The sequence below is a fragment of the Ursus americanus genome, chromosome 13 (genome assembly GCF_024610735.1).
Source record: "Ursus americanus isolate L20-20 chromosome 13, mUrsAme1.1.p, whole genome shotgun sequence".
Lineage (NCBI taxonomy): Eukaryota > Metazoa > Chordata > Mammalia > Carnivora > Ursidae > Ursus > Ursus americanus.
In genome coordinates, this window is record NC_142139.1 from 61,215,712 (window position 1) to 61,231,097 (window position 15,386).

The 15,386-nt window shown below is 39.6% G+C and overlaps 1 pseudogene; it reads left to right on the forward strand.

Annotated features, from left to right (window-relative positions):
* The first annotated feature begins 7,834 nt into the window (after window positions 1–7,834).
* Window positions 7,835–11,273, forward strand: LOC123793553 (DNA-directed RNA polymerases I, II, and III subunit RPABC4 pseudogene; annotated as a pseudogene).
* Window positions 11,274–15,386: the final 4,113 nt, after the last annotated feature.

Below are 15,386 nucleotides of genomic sequence, written 5' to 3' on the forward strand. Positions count from 1 at the left end.
GGGAGGGAGCCGCCGTGCTTGGGCGCCGGGAAGCAGTAGCCACTTACACTGGGGAGCAGGCCGGACTCGTGGACTGGCACCCTTAAGAGAGCAGACTGAGACTTTGAGCCCCAGAATGTGCATGCGACCAGACTGAAAACTGGAGCTCCGGAACGCTCACTGGAGCCGGACTGATACCGGGAGCTTGGGAGTGGGTGCACGGCCAGATTGAAAATCGGAACTCCGCAGCGCGCACTCGACCTAGACTGAAACAGAGAGCTCGGGAGCGCGTGGGACCAGACCGAAAACCAGCGCTCCAGAGCATGCGCGAACCACACTGAAACAGGGATCTCAGGAGCGCGTGCGCGCACGGGAACTGGGGGCAGCTGGTGGTGTTGGAAGCACAGGGGACAGAGACATGCTGGCCCTGGAAGTGAGAGCTGGGAGAGCAGCTGTGGGGTGCACAACCCGGGATGCTGCAGGGTTTTTCGCAGCACCAACAGAAACAGAGTTAAAGTGGCCAGGAGAGCTCAGTGGAGAGCGGACTGTGATCTCTCTGTTTTGAGACAGAGACTAGGGTATGGCCACTGTTGCTCTGACTCGCAGAAAAACTGCCAGGGAAAGCTGCCAGAGAACAAAAGCCCAGAAATACTGCCTCACATTGGGCCCATCCCCATCCCCTGTCACGGGGACGGGGCAACTCTAGCCAAACAGGGTTGCCTGAATATCAGTGTGGCAGGCCCCTTCCCCAGAAGGCAAGCAGAAAAATCAAGAAGCCCACATCCCTAAGGTCCCTATAAAACAAGTGCACACTGCCTGGGTCCTGGTCAATAATTTGGGCTCTGGACAACCCCGCAACCTCTCCTCATCAGAATGACGAGGAGGAGAAATCCCCCCGCCCCCAGCAGAGAAAAGATAATGAGTCTGTGGCCTCTGCCACAGAACTGATGGATATGGATATAACCAAATTGTCAGAAATGGAGTTCAGAGTAACAATGGTCAAGATGATGTATAGGCTGGAAAAAATATTAACAAGAATATAGAATCTCTAAGGGTGGAAATGAGAGCGAATCTGGCAAAAATTAAAAATGCTATGAATCAAATGCAGTCAAAACTAGATGCTCTGATGGCCAGGGTGAATGAGGCAGAAGACGAATTAGTGAATTGGAGGATGGGATGGTAGAAGAGAAAGTTAAAACAGAAACTTGGCTCAAAAAAATCCAATCTCAAGAATGTAGGTTATGGGAGATTACTGACTCAATGAAACATTCCAATGTTAGAATCATCACCATCCCCGAGGGGGTGGAGAAAGATAGAGGTTTAGAAGAGATTTTTGAACAAATTGTAGCTGAAAACTTCCCTAATCTGACAAAGGAAACTAGCATTTGTGTCCAAGAGGCAGAGAGGACCCCTCCCAAGGTCAATGAGAACAGACCTACACCACATCACGTCATAGTGCATTTCGCAAATATTAGATCCAAAGATACAGTATTGAAAGCAGCCAGGGCAAAAAGATTTCTCACGTACAGAGGAAAAAATACCGGAATAACATCAGACCTGTCTACAGAGATATGGCAGGCTAGGAAGGGGTAGCAGAGTATTTTCAAAGCTCTATCCCAGAAGAACATGCAGCCAAGTTTCCTTTATCCAGCAAGGCTGTCATTCAGAATTGATGGAGAGATAAGGACCTTCCAGGATTGGCAGAAACTGACTAAATTCGTAACCATGAAACCAGCCCTACAGGAGATATTAAGGGGGGTTCTATAAAAGTAAAAAGGCCCCAAGAGGGATACAGAACAGAAAGTCACAATCTATAGAAACAAGGACTTCACAGGCAACATGACATCATTAAAATCATATCTCTCAATAATCACTCTCAATGTGAATGGCCTAAATGCTCCCATAACATGCCACAGGGTTGCAGATTGGATAATAAGACATGACCCATCCATTTGCTGACTACAAGAGACTCATCTTGAACCTAAAGACACATCCAGACTGAAAGTAAAGGGATGGAAAACCATTTTTCATGCCAATGGACTCAAAAGAAAGCTGGGGTAGCAATTCTCATGTCAGACAGATTGGATTTTAAACTAAAGACTGTAGTTAGAGATACAGAAGGACACTATATTATTCTTAAAGGAGGTATCCAACAAGTGGATATGACAATTATAAATATCTATGCCCCCACCAGGGGAGCAGCAAGATACACAAGCCAACTCTTAACCAAAATAAAGAGACATATAGATAAAAATACGTTAATAGTAGGGGACCTCAACACTCCACTATCAGCAATAGACAGATCACCTAAGCAGAAAATCAACAAAGAAACAAAAGCTTTGAATGACACACTAGACCAGTCAGACCTCATTGATATATACAGAACACTACACCCCAGAACAACAGAAAACTCATTCTTTTTGAATGCACATGGAACTGTCTCCAGAATAGACCGTATACTGGGTCACAAAACAGGTCTCAACCAATACCAAAAGACTGAAATTATCCCTTGCATATTCTCAGACCACAATGCTTTGAAACTGGAATTCAATCACAAGGAAAAATTTGGAAGAACTCAAACACTTGAAAACTGAGAACCATCCTGCTCAAGAATGATTGGGTAAACCAGGGAATTAAAAATCAATTTAAACAATTTATGGAGAACAATGAGAATGAAAACACATCGGTCCAAAACATATGGGACACTGCAAAGGCAGTCCTAAGGGGAAAATACATAGCCTTGCAAGCCTCACTCAAAAGAATAGAAAAATCCAAAATGCAGTTTTTATATTCTCACCTCAAGAAGCTGGAGCTGGAACAGAAGAACAGGCCTAACCCATGCACGAGAAAGCAGTTAATAAAGATTAGAGCAGAGATCAATGAACTAGAAACCAGGAGCACAGTAGAGCAGATCAACAGAACTAGAAGCTGGTGCTTTGAAAGGATAAATAAGATCGATAAGCCACTGGCCAGACTTATTCAAAAGAATAGAGAAAGGACCCAAATTAATAAAATTATGAATGAAAGGGGAGAGGTCAAAACCAACATCAATGAAATAGGAAGGATCATTAGAAACTTTTATCAACAACTTTATGCCAATAAATTAAACAACCAGGAAGAAATGGATGCCTTCCTGGAAACCTATAAAATTACAAAACTGAAACAGGAAGAAATTGATTATTTAAACAGACCAATTTATTATGAAGAGATTGAAGCAGTAATCAAAAACCACCCCAAAAACAAGAGTGCAGGGTCTAACAGATTCCCCAGGGAATTCTACCAAACATTCAAAGAAGAAATAATACCTATTCTCCTGAAGCTATTTCCAAAAATAGAAACAGAAGGAAAACTACCAAACTCATTCTATGAGGCCAGCATTACCTTGATCCCCAAACTAGGCAAAGGCCCCATCAAAAAGGAGAATTACGGAACGATATCTCTGATGAATATGGACGCCAAAATTCTCAACAAGATCCTAGCTAATATGATCCAACTGTACATTAAAAGTTTTATCCATCATGACCAATTGGGATTCATCCCAAAGGGTGGTTCAACATTCGCAAATCGATCAGTGTGATAGATCATATCAACAAGAAAGGGTCAAGAATCATATGATCCTCTCAATAGATGCAGAAAAAGCATTTGACAAAATACAGCATCCTTTCTGGATTAAAACCCTTCAGAGTGTAGGGATAGAGGGTACATTCCTCAATCTTATAAAAGCCATCTATGAAAAGCCTACAGCAAATATCATTCTCAACGGGGAAAAGCTGGAAGCCTTTCCCTTAAGATCAGGAACACGACAAGGATGCCCACTCTCGCCATTATTATTCAACATAGTACTAGAAGTCCTTGCAACAGCAATCAGACAACAAAAAGGGATAAAAGGTATCCAAATCGGCAAAGAAGTCAAACTGTCTCTCTTCACAGATGACATAATACTTTATATGGAAAACCCAAAAGAATCCACCCCCAAACTACTAGAAGTTATAGAGCAATTCAGTAATGTGGCGGGATACAAAATCAATGCTCAGAAATCAGTTGCATTTCTATACACAAACAATGAGACTGAAGAAAGAGAAATTAGGGAATCCATTCCATTTACAATAGCACCAAAAATCATACGTTATCTCAGAATTAACTTAATCAGAGACAAAAAGGATCTATATTCTAGAAACTACAAATCACTCTTGAAAGACATTGAAGAAGACACAAAAAGATGGAAAAATATTCCATGCTCATGGATTGGAAGAATAAACATAGTTAAAATGTCTATGCTACCCAGAGCAATCTACACTTTCAATGCAATCCCAATCAAAATACCAATGACATTTTTCAAAGAACTGGAACAAACAGCCCTTAAATTTGTGTGGAACCAGAAAAGGCCTGAATCGCCAAGGAATTGTTGAAAAGGAAAAACAAAGCTGGGGGCATCACATTGCTGGATTTCAAGCTATACTACAAAATCTGTGATCACAAAGACAGCATGGTACTGGCACAAAAACAGACGCATAGACCAATGGAAGAGAATAGAGAACCCAGAAATGGACCCTTGGCTCTTTGGGCAACGAATCTTTGACAAAGCAGGAAAAAACATCCAGTGGAAAAAAGACAGTCTCTGTAATAAATGGTGGTGGGAAAATTGGACAGCTATATGCAAGAGAATGAAACTTGAGGGGGTTGGGGGATTGGGATAGACCGGTGATGGGTATTAAGGAGGGCACATATTGCATGGTGCGCTGGGTGTTATATGCAAATAATGAATCATGGAACATTGCATCAAAAACTGGGGATGTACTGTATGGTGACTAATATAACAAAATAAAAATTATAAATAAAATAAAAGAATGAAACTTGACCACTCTCCCACACCATACACAAAGATAAACTCCAGATGGATAAAAGACCTTGATGTGAGACAGGAATCCATCAAAATCATAGAGGAGAACATAGGTAGCAACCTCTTTGACATCGGCCACAGCAACTTTTTTCATGACACATCTCCAAAGGCAAGAGAAACAAAAGAAAAAATGAACTTGTGGGACTTCATTAAGATAAAAAGCTTCTGCACAGCGAAGGAAACAGTCAAAAATCTAAGAGGCAGCCCACGGAATGGGAGAATATATTTGCAAATGACATTACAGATAAAAGATTAGTATCCAAAATCCAAAAAGAACTTCTCAAACTCAATACATGGGAAACAAATAATCAAATCAAAAAATGGGAAGAAGATATGAGCAGACACTTTTCCAATGAAGACATACAAATGGCTAACAGACACATGAAAAAATGTTCAAAATCATTAGCCATCAGGGAAATTCAAATCAAAACCACATTGAGATACCACCTGACGCCAGTTAGAATGGCAAAAATGGATAAGGCAGGAAACAGCAAATGTTAGAGAGGATGTGGAGAAAGGGGATCCCTTTTACATTGTTGGTGGGAATGCAAGTTGGTACAGCCACCTTGGAAAACAGTGTGGAGGTCCCTTAAAAAGATAAAAATTGAGCTACCCTATGATCCAGCCATTGCACTACTGGGTGTTTACCCCAAAGATACAGACGTAGTAAAGAGAAGGGCCATATGCACCCCAATGTTCATAGCAGCATCGTCCACAACAGCTAAATTGTGGAAGGAGCTGAGATGCCCTTCAACAGATGACTGGATTAAGAAGATGTGGTCCATATATACAATGGAATATTACTCAGCCATCAAAAAGAACGATTTCACAACATTTGCAGCAACATAGATGGGACTGGAGGAGATAATGCTAAGTGAAATAAGTCAAGCAGAGAAAGACAATTATCATATGGTTTCACTCATTTACGGAACATAAGAAGTAGGAAGATCGGTAGGAGAAGAAAGGGACGAAGGAAGGGGGGTAAACAGAAGGGGGAATGAACCATGAGAGACTATGGACTCTGGGAAACAAACTGAGGGCTTTAGAGGGGATGGGGGTGGGGGATCGGAATAGGCTGGTGATGGGTATTAAGGAGGGCACGTATTGCATGGTGCACTGGGTGTTATACGCAAGTAATGAATCATGGAACTTTACATCAAAAACTTGGGATGTACTGTATGGTGACTAACATAACATAATAAAAATTTTTTATTAAAAAAAAAAAAGAACTTCAATCCCCCCCAAAAAAGAACTTCAAACACAAACAACATTCATCATTCTCTTCGAGTATGATAAAAGAGGACTTCCCTCTCTCATTAAATGACTCTTTATCCTTCATAAATTCAGTATGATTTTTATAGAATAAGTGTATTTAGAATTACTTCATTTTTAAAAGTTACAATATTATACAAGTGACTTATCATATAGGAGCTTTGATGCCTATCAGGGACATAAAAGGCCGTCTCTTACTTTAACTACATTGAGGCTATTAGGCCAACCAATTCTACATGTAGATGCAGAGGCAAGTTTTGCTTCTGATGGGTTTAGCTGACCTCATTGCATGCATTCTCTTCAAATAACATATCAACACATTTAAAATATATAAAGGTTATTTTTAAATTCATTTTGTCACATTTTTAGAATTGGAAGTCATGAAGATATTCTTGACTTTTTATTCCCACATCTCTTTTTACTTCTAGAGATATAAGTTATCATAGTGAAATTTTCTCTGACAGCTAAAACTCAAGCTTAATATTCTATTTCCTGTGAAAAAGGATTGGATTATATAAATGTGACATGTGTCAAATGGCAATTTCAAACATTAAAAGTTATCATCTTACCTGGAGGCCATCACTCTGAATTTAAAGAAGAATTTTTTAGCTATTTAATAAGATTAAACATCATACTTTGAATTTCAATCATTCTAAATCTTGTATCAAAGTCCATGTTTTAAATGTTTGATACCAGCAATAAGTATGTGAATGCAATTGTTTCAGCATGTGGCCAGACTCCAAGTCACATTCTGTCTTATTGGGGTTTGGACACTCACAGCACGTTGTTTTCAACAGCATTAGAACTCCAAGTCTGTGTTCAACATAGCACCAAATCTGCAAACAAACCATTCCAACACATAAAATACACCGATGACCCTGACAGTGATGATTCTGACATAGCCGAAATGAAGATAGCTAGAGCGGTGTGCCCTTTCAAAGCAATCAAAACTGTTCAGCGTCAAGAGAAAAAAAACAGAAATTGTCACCATGCAAATGTTTACTCAACTTAAGTATACTCTACTCTAACCAAGTACACAAATAACTGACCTGAGTCGACTAATGTTGTGTGGATATAAAAGGGTAGATAGTCTTTGGGAAACACAATGAATTGACAGTGATAACTTACTACAGAACATCAAAATAGGGGAGATAAAGGGAAAAATAAATAAATAATGTTAAATCAGTTTCCTTAGCAACTAACCAATTGACATAAAAAAGAAAAGGATTTGTTCTGTCTGCTTTGAACTATATGCTGCTACATAATTTGCTTATTATAGACTCTGTATAGAAGAGTATCTGATGTAGGCTTTTTTTCATTACCTCCATGTCCAAAAGCCCTGGGATTTTGTCAACATGTAAAGGTCATTTAAATAACAATGTTTTTCTATCCATTGTTTAAACAAGACCATAAGAAACATAAACAAAACCAGAGAATTTCATTGGGTCTTTAATATCATATTGAAATACCTGATTTACCTTTGTTGTCTTTACTGTGTGGAATTGCATGAATATGACAAATGTCACAGTGAAAATATCTAGATTTGTATTTATATTTCAACGTGATGGGAAGGTAATTTTGTCATAGTGGTAAAAACAGAATATCTTGGCGACACCGTGACGAGCCAGAATCTGTTTGTTAGTGCAGAGTGAGAAGTGTCTCCATGTTACATGAGGACAAACAATGGACACTCAGAAAAACGTTCAACCCCCAGAGCAGCAACCAATGACACATATCTGTGGGAAATGTCACACGGAAAATTTCATAAAATCCAGGGATCCAGTCAGATGCAGAGATTGTGCATACAGAATAATGTACAAGAAAAGAATTAAAAGATGGTGGCTTTTGATACTCAACGAAACACAGAATTCAGAGAAATGCCTTCGTTTGTACTCGGGTTTGCTGTTTTGTTTCTCGTTGTGTGGCTTTTCATCAGCATACTTATCTTTATGAATACAACCAAATACACATGATTTCATATTTCAACCACATGGCATTTAGGTGTTAATCGTTTTTATAAGAAAGTTACTTTTTGTTCAACTACTGTTGAACAATAAAAAATTATTTTTTTGTTCAATTACTGTGTGTGTAAACTGACACACAATGGAGGCTAAAAGTGCTTTCCCAAACCACACTTTGAATCAAAACCTGGAATCCTCTGGCTCTATTGTTAAAAATGAAGGTTTCTAGAGCTCTCTAAAGGTCCGATTAAGTAAGTTCCTTGGAAACTACTCTTTCATATCAACAACCGTTAACTCCCTAGCATCATATAGTATAGAATATACTGACGCACTTACTGTCAGTGTGCACACATGATTTTTCATTGTAGTATTTATATTTAAAATATAGTTTATAAGAAATGTAATTATATTTTTCATTTGTTACTTGGTGTAGGTCTTTCTGTATCTGTATACAATGCTTGACTATCTATTTAAATCTTTCTTTTAATTCCAGTTGGTTAACATAGAGTGTTATATTAATTTCAGGTATACATATAGTGATTCAACACTTCCATAGGAAAGAAATTTTAATGGTTGCTTTCTGTAAAGTAAAATCAACCCCAAGGAAAGTGGATGAAGCAGACGAGTAAGGAAGGTACAGTTTCCTCGGTATAATCATTTATTAAGGTAAAAAATTCTTTCAGGATATAAAAATAAAAGGGATTAGTTTGCACTGAATTATTGGATAAATGTTTGAAACTTTTGCCTTGATTTTAGGGATTAGGAATTGATGGTCCCACACCTATCCTCAATCTATTCCAGGATTCCATCATTATGGAAGGTTGTGGTGGCTTCCTTAACATTCATTTTGAAGATTAGATATATTCCAATTGTTAATATTTTTATTCATATCTATGTGTCTCTGGCATTTGAAAATCTATGCTAATTTCTAAGAACAACTGTCTTTCTACTCCCATCCTCAAATACTAAGTTCTATAAATGTATTCTGTGCTCTACAAATACAGCCATGCTCAAATTTTCAGTGTTTCATTGATTCGGGTTTTTCTTTAGCCATGTCTTTTGACATTATGATGTGTTAATTCTTGACCTTGTTCTTTTTAGACAGAAGTGTCCCCATATATGTGATTTCTCTATGAAAGCCCTTATAACAAACCCCAACTCATTGGAAAATATATTCTACTCTTCACTGTTCTTAATTTGATCACAGGTCCTTTGCATGCCAATAGTTAAATTAAATATTATTTTTTAGTTAACTAGAGAGCAGTTTAATGGAAAAAGTATTACCCCTGGAACTCAAGACTGCCATTTCAGGCAGTCACCTACATTTTTGTGTCTCCTTCATCTATAAAATCAGGGTAATTTGGCCTCTTGCTTACCATGACAGTTTTAAGGAAAAAAATCGAAAATAGATATAAAATTGCTTTTAAAAGATTATTTTGAATAGTGCTCATAAATATAAATATCAGTAAATCCGAGCTTGAAGTTAACACATAACTTGTCCCCTACTAAACTGCTTACCAACTATAAACTTGCTCTTCAGGAAAAGCATATCCAGGTCTACGGGGAAAACACTGGAAATGGGTTAAAATCTAGCCTTGCTATTCACTGATAGGCCAGTTCACTTCATTTCTTTTAACTTCAGTTTCATTATCAAAGTGGAGGAATTATGGTGATCAGTACATGAAGAAACCCGCGCTGTGAGACTCTGAAGCTATACTCAGAGACTGAACTTATGAAAAATTCAAAAATAGTAGATGAAATAAAAAATGACCAGTCCTGGGGTGCCTGGGTGTCTCAGTGGTTAAGCATCTGCCCTCAGCTCAGGTCATGATCCCAGGGTCCTGGGATAGAGCTCTGCAGAGGGCTCCCTGCTCAGGGGGAGTCTGCTTCTCCCTCTACCCCTCCCCCCTACTTTGTGTGCACGCTGTCTCGCTCTCTCTCTCAAATAAGTAAACGATATCTTTAAAAAAAAAAAGAAAAAGGAAAAGAAAGAAATGACCAGTCCTAAGGAAGAATAAAATACCATATAAAGTAGGAAAGTGTAAACTGAGAAGATGTAAAAATAAGTTGCCTCCTCACATATATAAACATACGCACATCTCCATCCCTCCTAGAGTGAGTGTCATGTAGGAAATTAGTCAAGAGAACGTGGTTATTCGAGCAGAGGGCTCAAGGATGACAGGAAACCTGCCAGAGGAAGACAAGGGGAAGGAGCATCTCCTGAAAGAGGAAACAGCTAGTGGAAAAGCTGGCCTTGTTCCCACTTCAGAATGAAGCCCGGGCGACTCTCATTTGAAGGTAGGTGGAGACCACCTCACTTGGGGCCTTGTGACGGGAAGCCACTGGAACAGTAAGCAGGAGACTGACATAGTGTAAGACTCCAAAGATTACTCAAGGTGTTCTGTGACAATGGACAATATAGAGACAGGTGATAGAGAGGAAGCCCTATGAGGAGGCACCCGTGATGACTCAGGCTGACAATAATGGGGGTTGGGCCAGGGTGGCAGCTTGGAGGGAGTATGAGGTAGCTGGTTGTGACATACATTTTGAAGCTGAGCTAATAGGACCTATTGATGGATTGGCTCAAATGCTCAGTAGACAGTGTGGACTTTGGTGAATGGCTCTGGGTCCAAATACCCACAGTACCCCTTGTTAGCTGGCAGTGTGACTTTCCCAGGGTTCATCTAACTCATTTGTAAGGTAAACATGAGCTAATATCACTGATCTAAAAAGTCTGTTGCAAGATAGAATGAAATAATCCATAACAGCGTTCAGTGTAATAAACGTTCACTGTTATTATCACCACTACTGGAATTATTACCACTTACCTACCACAGACGATTGTATTAAACCTTGGGATTGATCTCCCAGCCACTGGCCTTCCTGTCCTCCACACTCTTCAACTTGCTCTTTCTCAAATACGAATTTCACTGCTCTGACTCCTTTCTTACCTGTCACCACTTCAACCCACCTCTCATTTAACCTTTGGGTTCTAAAGAAACATTTAAATTTCCTTAAAGAGGTGACAGGCCTCATTTCTTTCCTGCCTGTACCTTTTCTTATGCTTTTCTCTCTGGGTGAAATGACTTTTTCTGGGGTTCTTTTCAGGACTCAACTTGAGTGTAGCCTCAGGAAACCTTCCTGACTTTACAATTCGATAGAGTCCTTTCTTAAGAGGCCCCATGACATCTGATCTAGATTATAAATTCTAACAAGAGAAACTGCTGTAAGATCAAAGCTGGGTCCACAGTGGAGCAAAAATGGATGTCTCAATAAATGTTGAGAGAGTTGCACTTTTAAAAAAAAATCTTAAAACATAAAATGTGTTCTTCTTTTGATATTCTTCTGAGCAGAGGAGGGAAGACCTTCTGATACGGCACCCAGAATTGCTGGGATTCTCAGTTGTCATAAAAGAATGCTAACCCTACTCACACATCAAAAATGACATATGCTTGTGAATTCAACCGGCATTCAAAGAAGAGCTACATGAAGTTAGTTTCAGAGACTAGCCCACTAGACTAGATAATATTATACCTACTCTATCACTCTAGATCAGTCGACAAATGTGTATTTAAACTATTTCATTTTTACCCTGTTCGAATTATTTTTACTAAAAGGAGCTCCAGTGTAGGGGCACCTGGGTGGCTCAGTCAGCTGAGCATCTGCCTTTGGCTCAGGTAGTGATCCCAGGGTCCTGGGATGGAGCCCTGAGTCAGGCTTCCTGCTCAGCGGGCCTGCTTCTCCTTCTCCCTCTGCTCCTTCCCCTGCTTGTGCTCTCTCTCTCTCTCTCAAAAAATAAATAAAATCTTTTTTAAAAAAAGAAGGCGCTCCAGTGTAATGACATCAACATATATTGGGGATTATTAAAACAGTCTTTGAAACACTGTAAGAATATTGACCCAGGGGCCCCTGGGTGGCTCAGTTCATTGAGCGTTTGCCTTTGGCTCAGGTCATGATCCCAGGGTCCTAAGTTTGAGTCCCACATCGGGCTCTCTGCTCAGCAGGAAGCCTGCTTCTGCCTGCCACTCTGCCTCCTTGTCCTCTCTCTCTCTCTCTCTCTCTGTCAAATAAATAAATAAAATCTTAAAAAAAAAAAAAGTAATATTGACCCAAAGGTGTGGGAATCACTTTTACATAATTACTACTTTAGGTTGAATGGCAAGAGAAATCCCCCTACATTATCATACAATTGTGAAATCGCTTGCATTTGTTTTCTTATATTGTAATTTGCTTATTAATCAGAATTCCTTAGTCTCCTTTGTCTTAGAGCCAAATCTGTTCCCCTCTCAAAGTAAGTATAAAGGTTATAATAGTGTGGGGTTTGTTTTGTTGTGTTTGCCGCATTCCTAATCTACTGTCCCCACCCTATTCTATTTTCTCCTTCTGTCTTACCTCAAATTAGGAATCCCAGTATTAATTGGTTACACTAGGGGTGCTGGGTGGCTCAGTCTGCCTTCATCTCAGGTCATGATCTCTGAGTCCTGGGATCAAGCCCCACGTCAGGTTTCCTGCTCATCAGGGAGTCTGCTTCCCTCTCTCTCCCTCTCTCTGCTCCTCTCCAGTGCTTGTTTTCTGTCTGTCTCAAATAAATAAATAAAATCTTTAAAAAAAATTGGTAACACTAGTTATAATAAAGAGTAACAAATATGCTGCAGAATCTTTCACGTGCACAGAATCTATTGGCATGCGTGTCTAGGAAAGGTATCTCCAGCAGGCTGAGTCTACCTCCAGGTAGTCACTCCAGAGCCCAGAGAACAGCGACTTTGCCATCTCCAATATGTGGCTTTCAATGTAATAGATGTCATTTTTACCCCATTCAATAGGAAAAGAGAAGGAACATGGAGGAATATACATAGAACTTTCTTCTGGCCAGGCCTGGAAGGGATACCCACCACTTCTGCTCATGCTCTCTGGCTAGAATTCAGCAGCATGGCCTCACCTACCTGCACTGGAGGCTTGGATATACAGTTTAATTATGAGCCCCAAGCAGAATCCAATGTCAACTTGTTTAACAGCTAACAGTATCTTCTACAAACATATTGGCAAGTGCCAAACCCTGACTAGACAGAGTAAGATTAAATAGAAGCATCCAAATGGAAAAATGTCTTTAAAACATTTATAATACAAGCAGATTATTAGGTAAAAACTCAAGTTAAATAATGTAGGATATAAAAGTAGTTAAAATTTCAATCTCCCTAAATCTCATATCTTTGTCACATTTAAAGAAAATTAAACACTTAAGAAAGTAAACATTGAGTGTTATTTATTTAGATTAAGTAAATGTATCTTCATTTTGGAAGAGAAAACAACCAAAACTGAACTGAGTTTAGTGTATGGTGTTTATATTTTGTGGAACATTTTTTTTTCAGATTAAGGTTGATTGCTGAATCATGCATACAGAATTTATTGGAGGATGAAAATAATATTTTATTAGCAATGCCATCTTGCTATGCTAAATTATGTAACATTTTAGAGAATGAGTCAAATGAAAGTGAAAAAAATGAAAGTGACACGTGAAAACAGTGTCAACAGGGAGACGGGGATATCTTATATACCAACATTATACGAGCACTTAGAGTTGTCAAAATCAGAAAGGCAAAAAGTACAGCGGTGGTTGCCAGGGGTGGAGAAGGGGGAGAAAAGGTAGAGTTTCAGCTTTATTCCAACTTGACAGGATTAAAAGAATTAGGGGAATGGTTGGTATGATGGTGGCACAACAATGTGAATGTATTTAGTACCACTGAACTGTACACCTAAAAATGATTAAGATGGTAAATTTGAGTTATGTGTATTTTAACCCAATTAAAACGAAGAAGAAGAAAAAAAAACCCAAAGGATAGTACATGAAGAAGAAAGAAGTGGTTAATCTGGTATTTCAAATATGCACAAAACTCCTAAATAAACATTAGCAAAGTGAACCACGCATCGTACTGAAAGCCTAATGTATTGTGACCAAGAAAGGTTTTGTCCTAGAAATGCAAGAAGACTGCAATTTATGAGGAAAACTACTAAGAAATGAATGTCAACACATTAAAGGAGAGCAACCTCTGATCATCTCAATGGATACTGAAATTGCAACTCATAGAACGCAACATACGCTCCTTTAACAAAATCTTAATCATCTAGAAATACAAGGAAACCTCCTTAAGTTGCTGAAGGCGTATTTGGCATAAGCCAGTGGGGGGCAGCCCCCAGGGAGTCCCTGGCATTATCACCATCCACGTGTCTCTCTACTGACCTGTATTGTGCCTGGTGCTTGATCCCTGGAGGAACCTTGATCTTCACTGTAGATTCAGTTTAGCAATTGAGTTCTGTTCCTTCAAAAGAGGAAACAATGGCTGTAGAAGATGCCCCCGCCATGTAGTTCCTAGAATTAAACACAAAAGCATTTCAAAACTCTGATATGGATCACATATAATTTCAAGATCACTGCTTTGTGACATTCCTTAGGTACTTTTGGAACTAATTTTTATTTGGAAAAACTATGTGCCTTAATCTTACCTATGTGGGGGTTTTTTGTTTTTTGTTTGTTTTTGCCTTCTTTCCCAATAATTCTTTAACTGGCCCCCTTATTTAGAAAAGCACGTGCATTTTCCTATTCTGTGTACACTTTTTCCCCACGCACGGATGAAACACTAAAGTATGAGCCGGGTGTGTGCTCGGAAAACAGGCCATGGTCCGTGGGTAAGGAAGAAGCCGTACACTTGAGCTCTACCACCACCTTCCGTACAAGAGTTTTCCACTTGCCAACATGGTGAGTTACAAGAACCAGAGAAGACTTAAAGCTTAAGAATTCTGCCAAAGGAGAGAGCAAAAAGTATGGAGCAGGTGTGTCGATACAAAGAGAAAGCCTCAGGTCGTAACAACACAGTCCAACAGAATACCCCGTCCAAAGGTAACTAGCAAAGATTTCAGTAGGTGTCTATTACATCAAATGTAAAGACAGCAACACAAAACTACAAGAAACATGAAAAATCAAGGAATCCCAGCTGTGCCCATGATGGCCAGAGAAGTCTTGTTTCTCTCTGGCAGCCCTCAGAGTACTGAGGCATGACCTCCAAGTCTGAGGAGAGGGAGGAGGGAAAAAAGGAAACAAATAAGAATTTCAAAGGGCATTAAAGGGACACAGCCCCTGCTCACTGCTTCAGGACTTCCGCAAGCCTCTGGGAGTAAACTCCCTCCCCCCAGGATCAACCCACAAGCCCCCCCCCCAACACTCCCCTCCCCAGTGCTAAACCCAACACCCCACCCGGGACTCCCCCACTCCCGCTGCA